A 10,613-nucleotide genomic window follows, 5' to 3' on the forward strand; every position below is an offset into this window, starting at 1 on the left:
GATCTACAAATAGTTCTAAAAATCTCGTCAATACTTCGATCTAGTTTGAGTGAATCTTATATCAGAAGAGAAGATTCTCAAGAATAAAAAAAGTAGGTGCAATCAAAGTTTCAAAAATCGTTAGTTAATCAAATCAATCGAAAACTAATAGCACTACAATTATCTAGTTTCCCACCAACGGTATTCGTAGAGCTTCTTGGTCCCACGGAAGTCTTTAAATGAGCGACAGTAAGAGATTTCACCTAATTAGAATACTTTCCTCTCGGATTAGACGGCTCCACCAGAAACAACAATAATGAAGTCCTGGCTCTTAGGATAGTTTGCTAGAAATGCAAACTTAGGTATTTACGGACCAAGGATGTTTGGACACCAAGGAATTTCCAAAACCGAAAATATTCCCAAGATATGCAATGAATAGCAAAATTTGGTTTTCCTAATTCCATTAAATGCTTGTCCAAAATTTCCGAAATCTCTCAATAGAAAATCTTCAATTAGTAAACGCACATTACTAATTTTTATTCTCGAGAAATATGCATTTAATTGCTGGTAATTAAAGCATATAAAACAAAAAACCTTAATTAAAAGATTCTCAATTTATTTCGGCACAGGATCTCATTGAGTGTTAAGTAATATCTTTGAACAATAAATGATAAAAGTTACTTTACGTGTTCAAAGTATGTTGACAATCTCTTCACTATAAATCCTTATTCATATTTACATGGATTTACATTCTTGGAATCGTTTATACCACACTTCGAAACAAGTTTAGAATTGGTTCACCTGTATTTCAAGATTACCATGTGTTTGATCAAAACACATACAAGGGTTCAATCGTTTCTACCAAACACTAGGATCGGTTATACCTTAATATGGAAACACTTGTGATCAATCACACAAGTTACCAGGGCTGGTTACGTCAGTTACCGGGATCGGTTACATCAATTACCAGGACCGGTTACCATATTCTCATGGTTTTGCTTTTGATCGGTCTCACCAATTACTAGGATCTGTTACACCAATTACCAGGACCGGTTACACCAATTACAAGGATCAATTACATAATACCCTGTGATTGGTCACACCAATTACTAGGATCAGTCACACCAATTACAAATATCGATCATACCTTCTCATGGTGATTACTTAGGATCGGTTACAGTCATACCAAATCAAAATTCAGGCACTTGTGATTAGTTGTACCAAGATACATAACAGAGTTACGATCGGTTCTACCATCTCACACATATTGGTAATCCAAATATTTGCAATGAATAGTCGTACCAATAAGATTAACGATTTCCCTTCCGATTCATAAAACAAATTCATGAATGTACTTCCTTTAAAAAATGTAAAACATTGTTTCCTATGATGAAATCTTCACCATAACCCATTCACATAATCATAACAGTATATACAAGATTATGTCGATGTCATATCTACGAAGTTCAAAAGATAAGCGTTATACTTCGTAGTCTAATAATTCCCTAATACTATGATCATACACATATGACCATGTCACATCACTGGAATATTATACAATATGTACAATATATACAGCTTCACAGTTATGTTTCTTCAATATAGCACGACTTGAAAGATACGTTAGGAATGAAACAGTTCAAGTCAATATTACTAACCTCAAGAGTAAGGATGATATTCTCGTTGTAGTCCACTTCTTCACATTCTTCAGGTATTCGGAGTAATACTTGTATGTTTCAACATCCCTAGACTTTCTAGTCCAACCTAAACGAAGTTGACTCTAGTTTACAATCAAGCGACTTTAGATGAGTTTTGACACACTAAAATATGACTACTAAACTTGACATACCAACACTTGGTGAGTTCAACCGAGCTATGCTCTAACAAAATATGTAAGTATTGAATAATGGGGAGAACATATCACCGTAGTATTGCTTCAAAATTGTGGTGCAATTGAACTTTGAGAAAGGTATCAATACTATGTTTTTGTATAACAACCAGTGAATACAGTGAATTTTCATTCTGACAAAGCTCTTTGTGGGTATTCTCATAAGTTGTTAATGCTACGGATCTTCAACAAGAAAGGTGTTGAACGAACACATGCAAAACCATAGAAGAACTTGAAGTACAAATAATTCAAGATGTCTGTTGAAGAACCAAGAAAATCAAGCATAGTGGAATTTGACCAAAAATGTTTATTTATATTGAATACATATGTATTGAATAATTTTGTCATTAAAATTGACAAAGGGGGAGATTGTTAGAGCAATGATCGGTTGAACAACAAGTTTTTCTATCTCAAGCTTGTTGTCAATGTTAGATGATCAAAACTATTTCTTGATTTATAGTCTACTACGTAAAGTCTCGGACTAGGTTAGAATTTGGTAGTTGAGTATCAGACATCACCCTCGAAGACTGAAGATCGATGAATACATTTGAAGAACTTCTGTATCAAGTATGTGAAGACTGAACCATTTTAGTTATTTCACTCACTATCTTACCATTCTATCTACTGAGACTATATCGTATGACTTCTAGTAAATTTACAAAAAAAGAAATTTCGGGTCAAGCTTGTCTTGTTAAAAATCTTGAAATATGATTCTAACATAGATGTTCAAAGGTCCTAAACAATTTAGTTCAAAACAATTTATTGTTGAGAATTAATTTGTGGATCAATTGAAAATCACCCATATAAGTGATTTTATCATTTGGAAATGTTACAAATATCAAAGAGAGTAATCAATGAACTTATTATATTTCTACTCAGGGTAGGTTGGCAAACCCGTTTGCAAACCACAAATATTTGACTTCACAAATACAGGATGGTTGGCGAACTTGTTCGCAAACCTCAAGTTCAGTTGGGAACAATTCACAAACCCGGTTGAGAAACTGTGGTGAACCGATTTTTTAAGGTTGGAAGAAAAGGAATAAGGTTGGTGAACCCAGTTGGCAAATTGTGTCCATATGAGTTCATAAACCACAGAGCGGTTGGCGAACCCAGTTCGCAAACTGTGTTCATCTAAAGTTCTTGAGCCGAGTAAGGTTGGTGAACTCGGTTCACAAATCATAACATCCTGACTCGTGAACTAGCCTTACAGTTGGAAAACCGTTTCACCAACTGTCCCAGTGAATTTGGCAGATACTCAAAGACTTATTTTTTAAATATGTTTAGCATTGCCATTGACTCTCTTAAACACTTCTAAGACTTCACTGATCACTTAAACACTTATGTTTGTGAATCATGATTAAATTCAAAAGGATATCATGTTTATTGGTCACATGGAATATTTTCTAAACCAAACACTCATTAACTCATTATACATGGTTCCGTAATCGGATCATTTATGCTAAGGGGCACCCATCTTCTTCCACATTAAAAAACCAAATTTTGGCGGGAAAATTTGCAACGTCCATAAAAATTTAGGGTTTGATTTTTGGCATATTTTAGGGAAATTCAATCGCCAAATTCGATTGGGCTGGATGTGATTAAGATAGACAGAGTTTGTATGAGTGATCAGTCTCTAGAAGATAACATTCCCTTAGATCGGATGAGTGATCAGTCTACTTTAAAGACTCTAGGGACCCTGAAATTCAAACAATAGTTTTAGGTCTTTCCGAGAGTAATGAGAGTAATCAGTCTCTAGAAGAAGATCTTGAGTATTTTAAAGATTCCAAGGACCCAGAAATTCAGGCGATAGTTCTAGGTCTTTCGGAGAGTAGTGATAACCCTAAGTTTGGGGATAGTGATCTAGAAGAAGCTCTCGCATATTATTCAGACTTTATAGATCCGAAAATTCAAGCGATAAGGTCTTCTTAGAGTACTGATTACCCTGAGTTTGGGGGTAATTATGGTTCTTGTGATCGTCAAGTATCCCTACTGTTGATGGTGCTTTTTAGCTTAGGGTTAAAATCGTACAACCTTAGTGAAGCAGTGACGTCACACGTGAGTAATAATGTCGCCACTAGTACATTTATTGAACCATTCAACATATATGCGTAAAATTACCGGGGTACCTTTTTTTTTATATAATGCCATGCTCCACGGCAGAGCCCTCGGTACTGACTGGCGTCATCTCTACACATGCCAGCCGTGCATGCTAGACAAACATGCCAATCACGCGTGCCACATATTTTAAACCAGGTTTTCAACACGCTAAAACCTAATATCCACATCTCCGCGCCAAAGGCATGCCAGCCGCACCACCGTGCCAATGGCATGCAATGCCATCCAAATCTCCGCGCCGAAGGCATGCCAACCGCACCACTGTGCCAATGGCATGCCATGCCAGCCACATCTCCGCGCCAAAGGCATGCCAACTATGCCAGCCGCACCACCGTGCCAATGGCATGCCATGCCAGCCACATCTCCGCGCCAAATGCATATCAACCATGCCAGCACCACCATAGTGCCAATGGAATGCCATGCCAGCCACACCTCCGCACCAAAGCCATGCCGGGCATGCCTCCATGTCGTTGGCTGCCAAACGAAGGGTTGCAACAATCAACGACCACCCTTTCTTCTAAGATACAAATCTCAGCCGTCCAAGTTCGCCACCAAACGCGTGGCAACTTTTGGCCCAATGCCAAGCCCTAACTTTGGCCGCGCCTAAACTATGCCAAAACCCTAATTTTGGCCGCCCCTAAAACTATGCCGAAATCCTAGCTTGGCCGCACCTAAACCATGCCAAAGCCACACCGACCATGCCTTCATGCCGCTGGCTGCCAAACGAAGGGTTACAACAATCAACGTCCACCCTTCCTTCTGAGATGCAAATCTCCGCCGTCCAAGTTCGCCACTGGCAACTTTTGGCCCAATGCCAAGCCCTAATTTTGGCCGCGCCTAAACTATGCCAAAACCCTAATTTTGGCCGCGCCTAAAACTATGCCAAAATCCTAGCTTGGCCGCACCTAAACCATGCCGGACATGCCTCTATGCCTCCGGTTGCCAAAAGAAGGGTTGCAACAATCAACGACTATTCTTCCTCCTGAGATGCAAATCTTAGCCGTACAAACTTGCCACCAAACGACTTGTGGCAATCTTTTGACTACGGTGCCAAAGCCATGCCGCTGGCTGCCAAATGGAAGGTCGCAACAATCAACGGCTACCCTTCCTCCTGAGATGCAGATCTTAGCCGTACAAACTTGCCACCAAACGACTTGTGGCAACCTTTGGCTACGCTGCCAACTCTTTGGCCACGACACATACTTAGCTATGCCAATTCTTTGGTCATGACACCAAAACTTAATTAGCCACGCCAAGAGCATGCACAAGCCATGCCACCACCGTGGCCATGCCACTGGCTACCAGCGGAAGGTAACCACAATCAACGGCTAACAATCCTCTCGAGATGCGAAATCTCGATCGTCGAAAGTCACCACCGAACCGGCAAGCCTCACAATCTTAACTTGCCAAACAATAGCAACATGCTACACGTTTTCCATGAAAACACTCGAGACATCAAAACATGTCACAAACTGGGGGATACTCATCTGGGTATTGGTCTGGCGGTTTACAACGTGCGGCGTACACTACGCCCGTTACAAGAAAGTGTCATAAGAGTGAGGCGGTTAGTAAATACAAGAAGTAATGGTGAAACGTTCCTTTCATTATGGAAACATCAATTCCAGGCGTTACCCGTTACCGCTTTCTTCCATTTACTCAATCGTTTTCACTTTTTACGAGACCAGGGTACGTTTCGTTGCGATTTGTATAAATAGGTCTCACCTATTTCCACCAAAGAACAAGTTTTGGTCAGGAGAATACAATACTCAGAAATCACTTTTTAGCTTTCCATCTGTTAGCTTTCCAGTTTCTGATACAAGTCGTCAAACAACTACTCTTCCTGAATCAACTATTCTGGTCTCAACACTCTCTTCGCTTCCCTCCCTATACCAACCCTTCTCCTTCACTTTGTGACGGAATCAAGTCTGAAATGGCCATTTCTTGGTTTAGGACGGATTTGTACAGATTGATATCTCTCAAAGTACTCCCTTGCAGTATATTGTTTAGGGTTTAGACTCGTTTCTCACCCATACACTTGAAATTACCAAAATCAACAGAAACTGTTTTCACCCTCAAACAATTGGCGACCACAGTGAGAGATTAATCTATCGGTCACAGTATCAATTCCCGGTTTCTGATTCCATCTTTTCAACCCATATATCGAGATGATGGAAGCAGACTAGCTACCGCCTCGTTATCGGACGACTCTGGAATGACTGGGGACTTTTCACAGTCATGGCGCTGCCGCCTACAAAACTCATATTTACATCAGGGAGATCCATTTTGTTGGGAGACTCTAAAAAGCAAGTAAGTCTCATCAGAGGATTTGCATGTTCTACTACCTAGGATTTTCACATAGATAGTAGAAACCGACAGCCATGCTATCCCCATGTTTCATCCTATATTTTCTACTGAAAACACAACATTCACAACTCCGTGACTCTCCTGGGGTATTTATGCCACATATATTCATAACCAAAACACATTATTTTGGAAAAAAAACAATTCATTCCAAAAGAATAATCCAAAACCCTCATAGGTAACAATTATCTATCAACCCAAGAATCCAGAAAACCAAACCATAAGCTAGGTGCTCTGTTCGCCTTCAAAAAAATAAAGCCTAAATAAAGAAGTTCAAAAGACATGAGTACATTCAAGGAAAACCACCTAGTAATGGATTGATCTTCTTGGTGAAAGCCTCCTTCGTGCTTTCGATAGCCGCCCGTTTCAGCTTCAGCTCCGTGGACAACCTTTCGATTTCCGCCTCCTGCTGTGCGACCTCATCCGTGGAAGGGCCTTCAGCCACCGTACTCTGTAACTTTTAGATCTCAGAGAAACCTTCAACAAACCAGGGAACGTTGAACCCATGGTCTACGCACACATCACGATGGAACTTCCAGCTTGAGACCACGTCCTCAGAAACGGTATGGACAGTCACTTTGCACATATCGTCAATCGAAGATAAAGCTTCCTCCACACGCTTGACCAGCGCAAACCGACTAGTAACCTTCTTGGTTGTGGCGATGTGTCCATACATTTCCCATATTTTGGTATATAACGTCTCGTATTTGGCTGGCACGCTGAAGCCGCCGAACAACACATGATCTGGATAAGGAACTAAGTATGGAGGAGCGAAAACGGCACCCGCAACCGAACCGGCAACTGGCAAGGGATTCCTAACTACAATGGCACCAGCGGTCGCTGGAGCACTCTCCGCTACTTGAGCCGCAAAAACATCTTCATCTTGATCGACCTCCATTTCCGGGCCAGCAGGCGCAGCTGCCATTTTTCAGGAGCGGTTTCTCCCTGCGATATCGTGGTTTAGACATTTTTCAAAAAAAAAAGAGAGAAAAGAAGAAGAAGAAGAACGCGTGGAAGACTCACTGATTCACTTTCAGGCTAACTAGAAGAAGACTCAGCGCTACTGTTGGAAGAGTTATTTTCATCATCACTAGATTCTGAGATTCCCTCCTTTTCAAGCTCTTCTTCACCACAAGAAGGCTCGGCATTGTCACCCTCTGCCGTGAGAGCCGCCGTTCTCTGAGGCTGAGCAGTGCCACCCTCTGCTGCGAGATCCACCGTTTTATGACTACGTGCAAGCTGGGCAAAGGCGTTCACGCCCTAGTTAAAAATAAAGAAAAGGAAAGATTTTCAGTAACGAAAGAACTGTGCAATCCGACTGAGTGGGCAAGAAAAATAATACATACCATAACATTGGAAGAACTGAAAGTCACAAGGGCCGTTGAATCTGATCGAAAACCACCCGCGCGATTTTTCGACCTTCGCTCCTTCTTTTGGGGACTGTCTGTGTCCGTGTTAGGAGACTTCCGGTTGGGCGAGGAAGGATCCCTTAACAATGGATGTCTTGCTAAAGTTGCAGCAGAAGGCTTACCACAGGTATTCTTCACTATGTCATTCACGGATCCATGAATGGCAAGGAACTCATCCTTCCAGAATATGTTATACTTGGAAGTTGTTGTCGGATTTCGTGCCGAGAGCAAGAAGGGAAGACTTATACCCGGCGCAAGAGCAGCTGGCAACAAGTTTTCTGGAACGACCAACTGACGAGGGAGAGGGACCCCTTGGTCAAATCCCATATGTCGAGCCGCCCTGTCATTGTTGTAAGGGACTGCCTGAAAAAATCCTCGAAAGAAAGACGGTACATAACCAGGCGTGCAACTTCGCATGAACACGACCTCACCAATGCTCGTATTCTTTTCGGAAAGCAAAAATGTATTCGGAACAGAGGCAAAAGTGTATATTTGAACTATGGAGCCGTGCACTGGAGCCCATGGACGAAAGTTGATTGTGTAGGAGTTGTCAAGGAAGTCAACCAGGTTCGAGCTAGATCTTGGGAGCCTGTTCACCCAGCGAAGTATCCTAGAACCACCCCAAGACTCGGGAAGTAAAGCCAGCGGTTTGGGAGCGCACTTCTCGAAATGCTCCCACAACCACGCTTGAAGAAAAGCAACATGGACGTACGAGTCCACTTTCATGTAGCCGTTTGAAGCACGCTTGTCCGCAACCAGATGATCCAAATGTGTGTACAGAGAACCGGGGAAAAAGCCGCCAATGGGAAGAACAACACCTTTCGCCAATCTGATAGCAAATTTAATGAGACCCTGTCTTATTTCCTTCCTACCAAAGCCGTCGTCAAAAATGTCCCTGGATAACCAAAGAACCAAGAATGCCGCGACATGAAGTGTACTATTCTTTTGATCCGGCTCCGACTCATCTGGGAATCATTGAGACACCCACCAGCTGTAGAAACACCTCCTCTCGTTTCCCTTCCGAACAAAACCTTTTGACTTCGCAATGAGAGCAGCGTGCATTTGTTCTTCATCTTCAGACAAGGTGATATCAAGATTTCCTGTTACGAGAAGGTTCGGCAAGACAGACACACTTTTCAAAGAGACGGTCATTTCACCCCACCTACATATGGCTGTGTGAGTGTCTGGACACCATCGAGAGACGAAAGCAACTAAGCTCGGGATTTCTTTCCTGATTTGAAGCGCCGCAGAAGCTGTGATAGTGCCAATGATTTGCGCTTTAATCAAATTTGCTTTTACGCAATCCTGACTTATCATGAATTGCATCCACTTGTCGAAAGAAAGCAACGGACTCTGACAGATTCTGAAGTCAATGGAAGAAGCAAGATACTCTTGCCTCTGAAGGAAAAATCGTATTACACAACCTGGTCGAACCGACTGGGTGTCTCTTTCACCCTCTAAACCGGTCAGAAGGACGGGCACAAACTTATGATGATTACTCCTAGCTGTGGCGGACGTTGTGAAAAATTCATCATCCATGTTTGGCCTAGAGCTGCCAATATTTTTCAAAGCCGCGGCAGGGATTTTCTCAGGCGACATCCCAACGAAACCTTCTTGAGATACTTACGCTTCCAACTACAAGAAAGAAAGGGGTACGAAGAGAAGTTACTACAAAGTGCATGAAAACTACTTTATCAACAACGGAGAATCCACTTTGGACGCGAACCAATCTGTTTTAAATTGCAAATCATAACATTCATAACCGGAGAAATGGGGGACTGGCAAACCCTACGTTGCCACGGAAAGCACGCCCCTTGCCGAAGCTGTACCTTGCAGCGGAAAGTACGCACCTGACCAAGAAAGCGCGCCCCACCGCGGAAACTATGCACACGGTCACCCCAAGGAAAAGGAGGAAAACCTAAAAACTAGGTTTTCGTGGGAAAGGAATTGGTGGCAGTAACCTTCCCGTGCGTGCCTATTTTGCATAATAATTGAGGTGGCTAACATTACTGCGGAGATCACGCTTGAAATATTTCTACAAGTTCATGGAGGATACACCTATGGATAGGGTTTGCACCAGTACAAAAAAAAAAAGATTGAAAGAGAAACGCTGGAATACATACCTGGAATATGCTTGCCCGCTTTATTGCTACCACTCTACAGCTAGCACAAGGACGTGAGAACAAAGATACAAGATAAAAGGAGATCAAACCCCTTTTATAGACGTGACACTTTTGGAATTTGAATAAGGAAAGGATTTCCTATTTGAGCTGTGTATGGAAAAAGGAAATTGGGCCCGCAAGAACAAGCTCCAAGGTACCAACAATCTGCTCCACGCCAAACCAGTGTTGTGCCAAGCCAACGCCACGCCATGCCAGCTCCTACACCATGTCGTGCCAGCACCCACGCCACACCAAGCCCAAGCCAACGCTCACGCCATGCCAAGCCCACGCCAACACTCACGTCATGCCAACGCTCATTGCATGCCAAGCCCACGCAGCCCTCATGCCATTCCAAGCTCATGCCAATGGTCACGCCATGCCAAGTCCAAGCCAGCACCCACGCTGAGTTTATGCTAACTGCCCTGTTCCAAGACAATACTACGCTGGCGGCTCCATTCCAAGCCGCAAAATACCTGTGGCTCCCATTTGAAGCCGACCAACGCCAGCGGCTCTGTTTTTAATCCACACCATGCTAACGGCTTGCCAAGACAATCCAGCAACGACAACCACTTTGCGGCCTAGCTAGCAGCACCACGAGCAAAATCTACGCAAAGCAACCAACACAAGAATCACGAATTCTTCTTATCTCCCGAGAAAGGTTAGACGGATTTTCCTGACCATCTCTTCATGACTTGCCGT

This window comes from Papaver somniferum, chromosome 8 (genome assembly GCF_003573695.1).
Source record: "Papaver somniferum cultivar HN1 chromosome 8, ASM357369v1, whole genome shotgun sequence".
Classification (NCBI taxonomy): domain Eukaryota; kingdom Viridiplantae; phylum Streptophyta; class Magnoliopsida; order Ranunculales; family Papaveraceae; genus Papaver; species Papaver somniferum.